The sequence below is a fragment of the Neovison vison genome, chromosome 3 (assembly GCF_020171115.1).
Source record: "Neovison vison isolate M4711 chromosome 3, ASM_NN_V1, whole genome shotgun sequence".
Lineage (NCBI taxonomy): Eukaryota > Metazoa > Chordata > Mammalia > Carnivora > Mustelidae > Neogale > Neogale vison.
This window is the reverse complement of record NC_058093.1, coordinates 16072587-16087373: the sequence shown is the minus strand read 5'-3', so window position 1 is coordinate 16087373 and position 14787 is coordinate 16072587. Positions and strand designations below refer to the sequence as shown.

The following is a 14787-nucleotide window of genomic DNA, read 5'->3' as shown; positions in this document are numbered from 1 at the left end:
CTGTAGCGCTACAGTTTGTGTAACTCTTCTCCTTTTATTGCTCAGTAATAGTCCATTGTATAAATACAGCACAATTTATGTACTTATTCACATGATGATGACTATTTGAGTAGTTTGTAGGTTTTTGTCATTAAAAAGAAATCTTCTATGAATATTTGTATACCAGTCTTGCATATACATATAGTTTCATTTCTTTTTTTTGTCTAAAATCAAGAAATTTAGCATCCACCTTAAGACGTAGAAAAGAAGAGCAAATGAAATAGGTAATAAGCAAACAGAAAGAAATAATAAAGATCAGGGTAAAGTTCAAGGAAATAGAAAAACAGCGGATGGATGAAATGGATGAAAATTAATGAAACAAATGGATGAAAATTAATGAAAACAAATTCCATTTTTTTGAGAAAATAATAAAATAGATACATTTCCAGCAGACTGATCAAGGAAAGGAAAGACCAAAAGACACTATTGTATAAGTAAATAGATACAGATATATGTACACATATACACACTATTATATGTATATACACTATTTTATACACACACACACAAATCTGACATATGATTTCATCAAAATGAAGAATGTTTGCTCTTCAAAAAGCAGGCTAAGAGAATGAAAAGAGAAGACTCAGACTAGGAAGAAATATTTACAAACTATATATCAGATAAAAGACTGTATCCAGAACGTACAAAGAACTCTTAAAACTTGATGAAGATAATAAATTAAAACAAAGAAGAAAAACACAGGCAAAAACATTTGAACAGTTTCTTCACCAAAGAAAGTGTATGGTTGGCAAATAAGAACATAAAAAGATGCTGAACATTGTTACTCATGAGAAAGATGCAGACTGATAACATAAAAAGATCTAATGACATGCTTATTAGACTACCCAAAGTTAAAAAGATTTAGAGGGATGTGAGTTTGTGGAGGAACAGTCACTCTCATGCACTGTTGGCAGGAATGTCAAATGGTACAATCACTCTGGAAAACAGTTGAGCACTTTATCAAAAAGCTAAGCATACATCTGCTAAATGACCCAAGAACCACAACTTAAAAGCTATAGATTTGAATAACCTAACCAGCGAAGGGAGCTTTAGTTTGGGGTTTTAAGTTTGAGGTAAGTTTGGTTTCCTTTACAAGAAAGTGTTATTCAGATGTCTAATGCAGGAAAAAAATGCTGTCATCGCTGTGCACATCGGTGTGAGTTTTCCTGGTGCTGACTAGACAGCCCTTCCTCTAAGTTTGGAATATCATTTCATGTATTTCTTAAGTCAAAACTTTAAAAAATATATATTTATTCATCCATCCATCTATCTATCTATCTATCTATCTATCTATATTATTTATAGCTCAAGCAAGGGGAGGGGCAGAGGGACAAGTAGAGAGAGAATCCCAAGCAGGCTCCACACCCAATGCAGAGCCCAACACGGGGTTCCACGTCACGGCAAGTCATGACCTGAGCTAAAATCAAGAGGAAGACGTTCAACTGAGTGAGCCCCCAAACACCCCAAGTCACAATGTTTTTTGAAGAGCATCCTTCATTCATTCAGCATTTACTAAACCTCTATTCTTATTAGTACATTTTTTACCTCCTTGCTTATATAAAGACCTACAATAAAACTATAAACAAAATAGTGCTTATTAACTTGATCACTTTTAAACTCTCTTTTAGAGTGTCATCATTTTGCACATTTATAAAGTATGAATTCCTGATCATCTAAAATCCCTTCGTGGCTCAACTACATTGGAAGTATTTTTTTCCTCTGGCCTGGCTCAGTTCTTCCATTATGACCACTAGTTTGAATTTCTAATTAAAAAAATGTTTTTTTCCCAATTCCATGCATTTTCACTTTGGAGACTTCAAGACAAAATTTCAGCCATCAGGCATCAGATACTTCAAACCTGGAAGCAAATTTCGTGCTTGTCTCCTTTGTGTAGTCTCCTGTCCGGACCTGTGCAGCAGCTGGGTGTCCAGATCAACGGATGTGATATGAGAAACACATTGGGTCAGTCCTCCATCATGAGATCAGGCAAATTCAGTTTTCTCTCCAGTAAAAACAGAGCAACTTGTTTTCAAATCTTGCGGCTTCCAGCAAGCCCTGGTGTTTACTTTTGGTCTGTGGAGCCATTCAGCCTCACACTCTCCTGCTGGTGTGATAGTCGGTCTCCAGCTCAACAGCACAAAGAGCAAAGGAAAAAGAGACTCCGTAGCTGCTTTCCTTACGTGGAGGAGATCTACATGATTTCACAATAAGAGAAGATATCTGATCTCCGTTCCCCCCTTTGTTGCCTCTCTCCAAGTTTTATAGCCTTTCATTATCTGTAAATAAATTAAAAAAAAAAAGTTGTACATGCATTTTCAAAATGTGCTGCATCATACAACTTCATCCATTTAGGAAGCGGACGGCTGCCCTCCGAGGTACAGCCTGACAGCCTAAAACCCAGGAATCAATCACCTGGATACAGTGGTGCCATGTGAATGCTCCCAGTGTGTATCGCGGCACCCAGGGACCCCTTATTTGAGCTACGCCACCGTAACTCTGATAGATGAAAGCACCACATCCAAGAAACAATGGTGTGTTGTGGGGGGAATGCTCTCATAGATTGCCGGGTTACAGCCCAGAATCCAGCAGGCACCCGGGCAGGTCTCTGCTGAATCAGAGCTTCCAGAAACCCGGGAAGCAGCAGGATGACAGTTCTGTTCTTCAACAGCCCATTATGAACTAATTAGCATACATGAATTGCAGATTCGAAGCATTAAAGTGATGTACAAATCATTAATTTTTTGTCAAATCCGTGTCATCCTTGTGTATGCTTCCCTATTTTAATGTTGCATGACAGTGAAAAGAGGTACAATCCTCTGTATATAAAGAGGAGAGATTTGGTGTAGCTGCTGTAATGAGATCTATTTAAACACTATGTATTTTTCAGCTTTGAATATATCTTGGTTGGGGGGAAAAAAAACACGCTGCACTTGTCCTATTAGGGTTAATTGTGAAAGGATGTTAATGTATTCAGAACCCCAGGGGTAGTTCTACATGTTGTCTGAATGAAACAGGGAATGTAAGACCAACTTCACATTTGAGCTTTCTTTTTTAAAAGTCCTCTTTTTGATGAATAAAAAGAGCCATAAAATCTTTGTCACTGCCTGTGGAAGGTGTAATAACTACTTAGAATGAAAGCTGAGCCTTTCGGTGTGTGAGAGCTCCAAAGCAGCAGATCTGCTCTTGTTAACCTGGTGCCGAACTTAATTTATAAAGATGTATAATGTAACGCAGTGGTAAAGGGAAAACAACAGCAAAGCCGGTTTTCATACGAGAAAAGGCTTCTAAACATTAATTTGTGGTTTTCTGTATTGTTTCTGTGCATTTAATTACTAAGGATATTTGTGCTTAAACAAATGCTTGGTGTTTCATTTGAATTTCTTCTTTCTTATTACAGTGGAGTCACAATGCTTAATTTGTTAGTACCGCAATTGTTGTCATGGTAACAGACTCTAATGTTATATATAAATATGTATGTGGCATATATATGCGAGTATTATAAATATGTACTATAGATTATTATGACTTTATTCCAAGAGCTCATCTCAGAAGACTTAGCTCTCAAGAAAAACTCTAATCGTGAATGTAGTTATGCTTTGTGAACCTATTGATATGGTCACAAACTCAGGTCCCCATCTTCACATGGGGAAAAAAGGAAGTTCTGAGGAAGAGGGAGAGCTTCACGTGCTGGCTTCTTTTTTGCCCAACAGCAGAGTCATCCATGCCGGGGTCATATACTCTATGGACTTACTCTTTCTCCCCATTTCCTTTTCCACGCACTTCTTTTAACCACACAAAATCTGGATAAAGTGAAAACCAAGGCCAAATTCTAGGGGCAGATGTTTTTCCAAAGAACATTATAACAGGAAGATTAGGGATGCATTGAGAATGGAGAAAGAAAGAATAAGGTGATTTGTTCCATTTGTATTCTTGAGAGAGGGGAATTCATATTAAAGACAGCTGTACATGTATATATACCATCTGAATTAGGCATTTCACACACCTCTCAGTAAATATTTAAAGTAGATAGTAGTATCTTCATTGTAGAGATAAGAAAGCTGAAACCCACAGAGAGTGAGTAAAATTGTCATGAAGGTTAGATTTGCCAAAGACTCTGTTCTTTGTACAGTGTCATTTTATTACTCTGAGACCTTCTTTAGTGCAAAGAAAGAAGGCGTAAACGCACTTCTTTCAGTCTAATTAGCGTCACACCTGGTTCCCTATGCCCTCAGACCCCGGGCATTGACAATGATATACCCTACCTTGAGATAACTTTGGTAGTCAACCAAAAATAAACCTGATTGAAGGGGAGAATAAGATGGCCATCTCTATCAGTAGATGTTATTTTCAGCTTCATGTAATCACAACACCACCATGCCACAACAGCAGCTTAAGTAGTTTATTTTTCATAAATTGTCACAAATCCAGAAATAGGCGAGTTTAGGTTGGTATGGAGGCTCTAGGAAGTTATCAGGGACTCAGTTAAGCAGTTGTTTCCCTCTCCATTGTGTTATCCTTAGTGTGAGTCTATAATCTTCATGCTCATAAGATGGCTGCTGCCCACTCAACATCACAACTGTATCCCAGGCCAGAAAACAAGGAATGAATAAAGGGTAAATAACGAGTGAGCTGAGCTTGTCACTTTCTCCCTCCCTCCCTTCCACTCTTCCTCTATCCCTTCCTCTGTCTCTCTCTCTCTCTCTCTCTCTCTCTCTTTTTATAGGGAAAAATCACAATCTCAACATTGGATTCCACATGTTGTGTTTTGACTCCTCTAGTTTCCTTGGTATTAACCAATGAAGTGTCAAATAACTTCTGGAAACTGTGCAAAACATGGAATGCTTCAGAGATATGAATGTCATCCTTATGCAAGAACATGCTAATCTCTATATCATTTCAATTTTAGTATATGTGCTGCTAAAGCAAGCACAAGCTTCACTTCTTAAAATCTGCCTGACTCTAAAGTCCATTAAGTTTTTAAGGCTTGGCTTCCTTATCTGATAAGTGAGGATGATAAAACTTCTTCAGAGGGATTCTGCAAGAGGGAAATGAGTCCATACACATAAAAATCACATAGTAGAATATCTGACCCATGGCAAGTATTTGACCAATGTTAACTAATATTACTATTGCTATGAATCAAGTTCTGGATTCAAATTATGAAGTTGCCATTTTCTCAGGCAAGTTGCTAAAATCTGTGATGCTCAGTTTGATACTGTGGAAAATGGTTAATGGGTCACATTAGAGATGGGGAGTATGTAAATTACCCATTAAATTAAAATGACTGCTAAATAGTAGGAATGGTAAGCACTACTGATTCTCTGTCAATATCCATTCCCCTTTTTCCTTCCTGTCAAAATTTCTTTTTGTTCAGGATGGTGAACAAAATTATTCCCTTACCCAACTCCCTTGCAGCAAGAGGATGACAAATTTTGGCCTATGTAATATAAATGAATTTCCTTGGAAAGAGCTTTCTTTCTTGAATAAAAACATTATTTTGTGAAAGGCCTGTGTTCTCTCTCCTTCCCCATTGTATGCTTGGAGGTGCTGAAGCCATATTGAAAATGTGGGGACCAGGTCCACAAACTAATGATGACAGAACAGGCAGATAGACTTTTGGTCATTGATAGCTTTGTTGACGCCTCGCACAACTTTAGATTGCCCAACTCTAGGTGGACTACACCTAGGAAAAAAAACTTAGTGGTTTAAGCCAATATTTCTCGAGCTTTATTTCATGTGTAGCCAAGCAATCCATGGAGACATAAGCTTTTGCCACATGGAAATTGTATTAATAAGCATGACTACCACCACCATCATCATCATCATCATCATTATCTCTATTTATGACATGGCCTGAGGATGTCCAATCTATGTTCTATTTTTTTTTTTTTTTAAAGGCGGGGAGAGAGGGTACAAAGGTGTAGAGGGAGAGGGGAAGAGGGAACCTTAAGTAGGGTCCACGCCCAGTGCTCACCTGACCTGGGCCTCAATCTCATGACTCTGAGATCATGATTTGAGCTGAAATCAAAAGTTGGATACTTAACAACTGAGCCATCCAATCACCACCTTCTTATGAGTAAATAACAAAAGGTTTGATGATGGCCCTATGGAAAAAACAGTCTACAGGAAGTATTGATCAAAACTCCAGAGAAATGAAGACCCTGGAGGGAACTGGAGATATCCTAACTGCTTCTGGGACTTGGGGCAAGGACCAAGCAATTGTCAGATCAAACCATAGAGGTCCGAAGGGACTGCTAGCCCAGGGGAGCCCTATGCATGCATTGAATCCCACTGAAGCCCTCTGAGTCTATAGCCTGGAGATCTATGAGTTTATCACCTCTTAATTGCCTACAGGGTGACATTACAAATATCTGGGACAGGGTTAAAGAGAAATCAATGCTGAGTGAAGGGCAATATTGCAAAAGTTACTTTGTGGATAACGGGAACCACCAAAAATTAGAGAAAAATCTGCCACACAACCTTTTTACCAGTTTATATTGAAAGTAAATCTCTGACCAAATCTGGCCACACATAAGGATGCATATTAAACATTCATTAAGAAGTAGGCACAAAATAGCTTATCTAACATAGAAGTCTACAGTCTGATATAGTAGATAATCAGGCCAGCAGTGGATTGAGGGTTGAGTCAGTGCCTCGACACAGGATAAGCTAGGAAACAATATCCCTAATGGTACAGACCACCAGGTTTTCTAGGTTCTTACTGTGTTTACAGGCAAGGAAAGTCTACAATATTTTTTTGCAATCCATGTATCTTTAATATCTCCATTTCTACCAGTTTCACCCATTTCTAACATCCTTAATGCTAATTGACACACGTTAATTTTACCAATGGAAAGTCATTTAAAAAATATGCTAATTAAGGATATTCTGGTAGTGTTTTTAGAAGACTAAGATAGCTTAATTTTTGCTAGAATGCACCTCTGGAGGCCGGTTAGATTAGTTGATTAGAAGATTAGCTGTTGGGACACCTGGGTGGCTCAGTTGGTTGGACGACTGCCTTCGGCTCAGGGCGTGATCCTGGAGTCCCGGGATCGAGTCCCGCATCAGGCTCCCAGCTCCATGGGGAGTCTGCTTCGCTCTCTGACCTTCTCCTCGCTCATGCTCTCTCTCTCAAATAAATAAATAAAATCTTAAAAAAAAAAAAAAAAAAAAGAAGATTAGCTGTTGACACCTAGGGAGTGAATTGTTAGTTAAGGCAAATGACCACCCTTATGCATAGCTTAATCTAAATGACATACACATATACTTCCTATAAAATGTAGTGGGGAGTTTAAACTACACCCTATTAAGTAGCCCATGCAATTAATAAAGGGCAAAATTAGAACTAGATTGCACTCTTCAACTCCCAAATTTGAAAGTTTTACCACTATAATATCCCGACTTGGCAATAATCCTACAACTAGTCCAGACTTGCTGCCTAAGAGGTAACATTCTCTAAATCAGCCTATTAGTATCAAAAGTGTTCCCACTTAAAATGAAAATAACAAATTTAGCTGCTGATATGAATCTGGGAGCATCATACAAATGGATACAGCAGGATTAAAAAATAGAGCATTAAATTATGAAAGTTTGGATTTACAAGAGTCAAATGTGAATAAAAAATAGTCATTTATCAGAAAATTAATAGAAAACATAATAAATGTTGAATGAGAAGTTCCAAGCAAACCTTGTTTGCTATCATCTCTCCTATATTTTGACCCTGTCATGTCATGTCATGTTTGCAAGACCTGCTCCGATTTTAGAACTATTTATGTTCATCTCTTTGATAATTTCTTTGGTTAGTAGTCAGCATCTATTCCATGACTTCTAATCTGGTTTTATGCAGGATAATTGTTTATGGAAAAGCAATGATAGGGTTCCCATATGTGATCCTTGGTTTATACTCCCAAAGAAGCTAAGACAGATTCTGCTATGGAAATTCAGTAGTCAACTGCAGAAATAAAGAGGGTCAACAGCTACCATTTTCCTGCTTCTCCAAAGGCTTGGCTCACTGCTTCACTCAACATGGAGAAGAAGCCTTCTGCTTCCTACACTTGCTTTATGGCTTTATGTAAATGTCAGTGCACTTTGGCTGCTCTTCTGGAAGAAAATTGTTCTCAACTGTGCTCTTTTGTTTGTTCAGTCATTGTAGAGGTGAAGGCTAGAGATTGCCAATACAACAGATCAAGAAGATCTCATTTTATGGGAGAGTGTGTTTCAGTAAGAATGAACACTGACGGAAGCCAAAACTATGATGAAATTGTTAGACATCTTGAGGGAGTGATGAGGGATGGGGAAAACTAATTTCCACCTAGAGATGCTGGTACTTTTTCCCCCTAAAACAATGGTATATTGATAACACACTTTATCTGTGAAACAAGGGTATTTTTTTAACCTCCTTAATAGAAATGACAACATAAAAGCTCTTATAAAAGGCTGCGTTTGACCTAAGTGTTAAGTCCGTTCTTAATGATAATCTACTGAAGTCTTTATTGCTTGGTCTTCTGGGAATTAAAAACCACTGGGCTTTCCCTGAAACGCTCCACTAGGAAAAACATGTGGTTCCTATATTCTGTTCAATTACGCTTCCTGGAAGGGAGGAGGCTGGGAAATAGAGTATGGAGTTCATAGACCAAACAACAACCACAACGAAACAACTAATAGGTAACTGGGTTAAACGGTTAAGTGGTAATTCATCCGAGTATCAGCCCTTCCTCTGTTAAACCTGGTATCAAAGGATGAATGCCATGATAAGGAGTTCAAAAGCACCCTCAGCTTGAAACAGCTTTGGAAAAACCAAGCTGGTTTAACTGATATAATTATTGTGGATTCATTGAAGTCTGAACAGCAAAGTATTTAAAGCACTGTCAGGAAACATTAAATCTCCCTTCTGAGACTAGGATTGAAAAAGATAGGACAGCTCATTTTTTACATTAAAGCAGGATTGGACCTGATTAGTATTTGAAATATTTCTTTCCCAATTTTGGGCAGCATTAGATTTTGGCTAGTGAAATATAAATGAACATCAATTGTACATGACAGCTGCTGATCCAAACCACTTAAAATTCCCCGGATGTCCTTTTCTCTCTTCGACTGGCTGCCAGAGTCTCATCATCAAAGCCAGAGGTGGAGCCCCGCCTCGGCTGTGAAGGGTTAGAAAGATAGCTGTTTGTTTCGTGTGGACATGAATCACTAGCGGGGCCATTACAACATTTTAAGGTAGGTCACACTACTCCAAGTCACTCAGCATTATGCTCAGAGACCAGGGAGCTCAGAGACTTGTTGCTTTTTGTTTCCGTGGACATCAAATCCAATGCATCACCACCTCCTCCTGCTACTGGTTGTGACCCGAGAGTTTAAGAGAAGCATGCAAGCACCGAGTGTTAAAGCCACAGTAATAAAGATTTTACCTCGTAAATATTTTTGCTCGTGATTTGGAGACTGGGGGAAGATAAAGATATTAACTTTCCTTCAGTTGTCCTTGGAGGGAAATTTAATCATGGTTAGTCCTTGGCCATCATAATGGGTTCATTGAAGCAACTTTCCAGGCCAAAATAAATAGTTCATTATACACAAACTAATTCAAGAGATAAGGTTGATTTGGCTCCTTGGAATCGAAGTCCTTATCTTTCCATTAGTCTAGTTTAAAAATATGGTAACCAGGTTCACCTAAGACTCCAAGCTCTCTCCAACTCCCTCCTCCCCCCAATCCGACTTGATTTCAAGATCTTATCTGAAAGATCTATTAGAACAAAGAGCCCACTAATTAAGCAGCTAACCCCAAGACTATGCTGTTAGCCTGGGGGGACTTGTTTTATTCCATTAATTTGAGAGCTGCTACTTTATCTCCAGTGGTAATTGGTGCATTCAGTCTATCTCTACCCACTTCTATGGGAGGAAATACCACAATTTTCTCTAATTTGAACTCAATTTTATGCCAGAGTTTAGACCAGCTAGCCCCACATTTTTCTTTGTTAGTGATCTTGAAGAAGCACCCTTTACAGTGTTTTCAAAGACTGCTCATCTTTATCTATTACCCATGCAAATGCTCTGCGTTTAGCTAAGGCTGTAGCTGGTGGAACCCAGATGCTTAGCAGATTTTGGATTGATTCTGCTCTCCACAGCCCAGTCTGCTCTTTGCTATATGAATTGAGCAGGAAAGGTCACAGTGAATCAATCCAAGCCTGGGTTTGCAAAAACGTGAATAGAAGGTAGTCAGTCATGGTAGCTCCCTTTTGTGAGAAGGTTATTAAAGTTCACTGGAAAACAATTTCCCCAATCTCACATTTATAATTGAATACTGCTGTTGTGAGGTTTCAATGAGATGAAGTATGTGAAAGTGCTTTGTAAACTCTGTAAAATAAAAAGTCTTGAGAGAAGAGCTGCCCAGCTATTCACTATGGTTCATACTGAAGAACAGGATTATGGGGCAGAGGACGGACACACGTCACTGTCTCATTCATATACTTCTCTAATGTTTGAATCTCTAATATCGAAAGCTACAAATATGTATAACTTATAGAACTGGCATACTCAGTAAGAACTTTTTTTGGGGGGGGGGTGTTTTCCACAGGGAAGAATGGAAAAACAGTCTATACTTTGCCATTAAAATTCACCTTTCAAATACCTAAAACAGGAGCAATTATCAATTGTTTTTGAATATCACATATAGAGTCAAGAATAGGAAAAATGAGGCTAGCATTTTCTGAAATCATAACATATTCTGTAGGTATAATTTGAAGATTGCTTTTTAAGAATGTTGAAATGCCTTATTTTGCTATTTTTGTGGTAAAACAACACAGCCATGAGTATTCCAGAGAAGGTATTTGTGAATGGAATATGAGAACATTATAGGTCACCAAGAAAATAGTCCTGCACAAGATTCAGTATAAATAAGATGGGGACAGATCTAGAAACTGAAACCTTATGCACAGGAAGGAGCCTAAGGGGATCCCTTTATGAAGGGGACAATACCCCACCTTTGGTGTCTTCTTCAAGTCCTCACTCTGCTGTTCAGTCTCCTTCAGTGGTCTCATCCTTGGCCCCAGATATCCAGGCCTCCTCTGTAGATCTGAGTTCCGGCTCCAGCTCTGACATTTATTAGCTTTTTAAGGCCAGATCCATGCTTGATGCTTATTAAACCTCCCGTGGTGAAGGGAGGTCTGTGAGGATCAAATGAGATTGGAAACAAAAGCAACCCAGAGAGTCCATATCCACAAACAAAGGTAAGATGGAATTTTATTTATTTACTTTCCATACTACCTTGTCCTTGTCAACTTCTGTGCAACTGAAGTTCTGTTGCCTCAGGACTTTGTTTTCTGTAGTTAATCTGATTAAGTAAACTCTGCTCAAGTGTTAGGAGGTGCTAATGAGTTAACTTAGTACCCTTCTCAGGTAATATATTTACATTTGGAAGGAACTAAAAGGAGCTTTTCCTGTTTATATATGGGAAGGGGAGGAGGTAGGAAATGTGTCTACCCTCAGTGCCTTCCCCATGCGTCAGACACGATGATGGGAGCTCCATATTCATTGTTTTTAAAATCCACACAATGACCTTAAAAGGTGTGTATGAACTCAAGATTTCATAACAAACAGTGACTACGTCTAAGTGGATCAATTCATTAGGGAAAATTTAAGGTTATAATGCGATCACAGCGGGAACAGGCATCATGATTTGGAACTTGCATCTTAGGAAAAAAGCTGTTGCTTGCAGTTCAACTGCATTATTTAGTGCTTTGTTTATCTTAATAATGGGTAATCAGGATTATAAGAATGTGTATGCAACTCAAGGCTAATGATAGTGCTGGAGGGGATAAGAAAAGGAAAAGATTTCTTCTAAGTAAAAAAATCCAAAAAGAAATAATACAGTGAACCTCCCCACATGGCAGATCCAGTATAGATTCAGTGTTTATCAAGATTTCCCCTCATTTGTCTCATCTCATCCCTTCCTTCCCATTCTGAAATGTATTAAAGCAAATCAATGACTTTGTGTTATTTCATCCCAACAAAACAATGATGAAACGTGATAATTTTTCTTTGAAGAACTTTCCCTCATTGAACATGGCTGAATACTCTGAAATATAGTTCAAACTGGAGAGTTAGGTTCAATGCTTAAATTTTCCCCTCTAATTGCCAATTATCATGGTTAAGTATTGTATACTGGTTACCTCCAGTGATGACAAAGGAGATTGTGTGTTTCTTTTTAATTTTGCTTTGATTGCTTTGGCCAACCTCCTTTATGGATTTAAGAGGTTTTTGTGTATTCAGTGTTGTAGAAGATGTTGTTACTGCCCTACTTATACCTACCTCAACATTCATCATTCCTGAAGATGGCAAGCACCTGCAACTCTCCACCTGAGACTTTTATCTCATCTTATGCACAGGGCAGGTGGGAAATATCAGAGAATTGACATGCTAGGAGTATCTTTCAGTTAGTGGTATAAGACAAGTCTGAGGTGTGTTCCGCACAGTTTTCCAGGGGTCCCAGCAGAATTGTACCTCCTTGCTCTCCAGGATGACCTGCGTATTCGCATATCTTATATTGTCTTTTAACTCTTTACGGTTTTGCTTCCCCACTCTGTGATTCCTCTCCCTTAAAATCATTCCTCATAAACCATATGCACTCAAATCTTTTCAGCTTCTCCTTCTGGGAGCATGCAACCTAAGAAACTTGCCACCAAGAATAGCTATAAGGAGCAGACATTCAGAGTGAGATAGTAATGGGATAAATGGTGTAAGCCCCATTATTGAAAAGTGGGGCAATGATTGTCTCTAGCATGGCACATCATAGATTTCATTAGATTCGGTTAATCATTAGATTTCACCTATAGAGGTTTCAGAGGGAGAATGTGTGGAAGGGGATGTATGGGCTTATGCAATAGCTCCAATACTTAAAAGATATAGATCCTGGGAAGGTATGAAGATTGGGGAATTAGTTGGTCGTTGTTAACATCCACAGGAAGAAAGGAAATAAAGGAGGTCAACAATCTATCAGTTCAGGCTGGTCGTTAAATTCATGGGGAGTGTAGATAGCATAACCTCTCAACTTGTTGAATCACTGTGTGGTATACCTGAAACTAATGAAACATTGTGTGTCAACTACATTTCAACAGCAACAAAAATCTATCAGCTCAGGGCATGGTATGAGAACCAGAATGCCTCAGTGTGGTGTTTAGACACCCTCATCTCCTGTTTTCGGAAGGCTATACCAACAACCAAACCCAAAACATAAATGTGAGAGTGGAACTTCACAGAGACTGAATTCACAGCCTCAGCATCTCTGACACTAAAATCAAGACCCTGAAACCTAGGATGAGGACTTCTGAGTAGATGTGCTTGTGCACCGTGTACCTCAGAATCCTCTGATTCTTGGACAGCAAGGGTAGTCCTCTCACCTTGGCTAAAAGAAAAATTGTCCAGTCTTTTCTGAAGATTCTATAAAATCTTTACCAAAATGGATGACCTCAAGATGTATTTGTCTTCCTAAGATATCTGCTCCTTCCCAAATTCCTTCATTGGTTCTACATCTGTGTTGTTCAACTCAATAGCCACTGGCCACACACAACTACAAATCAGCTAAAATAAAATAAAATAAAATAAAATAAAACAAAAGTAAATAATTCCTTTTCTTAGTCGCACTAGCCATATTTCAGGTTCTTAATAACTACATGTGGCTAGTGGCTACCATGGACAGTGTACAATATATATTTCTATCATCAGAGGAAGGTCTGTTGGACGGAACTAATCTAGATCAGGAATTGGCAAGCCTTCTTTTAAAGGGTGAGATAATGAATATTTTAGGCTTTTTAGGCCTATTTTTTCTTTCTGTTAATCAACCCTGACACTGTAGCATGAAAGCAGCCATAGACAATATACAGATGAGTGTGATTGCGTTCCTTAACTTTACCACCATTTTACAAGAGTGTCCAGCCCATGGGCCCTAGCTCATCAACCCCCATCTATAATAAAAACTAGGGTCAGATCTTAGTGTGGTGCAAGTAGGAAGCACTGTCCATGCTATGGAAAGAAAAAGAAGTGTTCACCAAAAGGCTTATGTACACTAACAAGTTTCAGGACAACATGTCTAGGAACGTAATTTGAGGTTGCTCAGAGGGGATGAATATAAGGTTTGATAGGGAAGAGTATATTGATATGCGTGCTGGCAAGACTTAACTTCCTGGAAAGGACTTCTGGAGTCCGGCCTAATATACTACAGGAAAGGCAACTTAACTCTCAAGCCTCCCATTTTCTGGACGCCTCTAGTAAATGAAGTGAAGATGCCAGAACCCTCTTGGCAGAGTATTCAGGAAAGGGTCAAACGAATCAGAGATGTGGCTATGTTTGAGTGGATTTATTATGGAATATGAAAAGAAAAAGACCCAGCTGTCTGTGTTTTTCAGAGGTCCCAGAAGTTATTCTTTAACTAAAGCAAAAAGGAATCAGATAACTAATGGTGGTTATCATTTGTGGGCCGGGGTGGAATGGATGGTTGTGACAGGCCAGGGATACTCAACATCGATGGGGATGATGAGCTTCTGGTATACACGAGGCCAGATGGCAGCATTTAACCATCAAAAGTAAGGTGAATGTATTTTCTATTATGGGTGTACGGATGGAATGACAATGACAACGAGGAGCCCATGACCCACAGGAATCTGTAAAGATATCTAATAGACCATAGTCTTCCTAGGGGCAAGGAAGTTGACCAGCTGATGATTGTGTTGCTTGACATATACAACATTAAAA

The 14787-nt window shown here is 38.8% G+C and overlaps 1 non-coding gene across 1 annotated transcript; it reads right to left on the bottom strand.

The window, feature by feature from the left end:
• Positions 1-4869: 4869 nt before the first annotated feature.
• LOC122903829 lies at positions 4870-4972 on the bottom strand. Its single transcript, XR_006384047.1, has one exon. It is a non-coding gene; the product is annotated as a U6 spliceosomal RNA (small nuclear RNA).
• Between the last annotated feature and the right edge of the window lie 9815 nt (positions 4973-14787).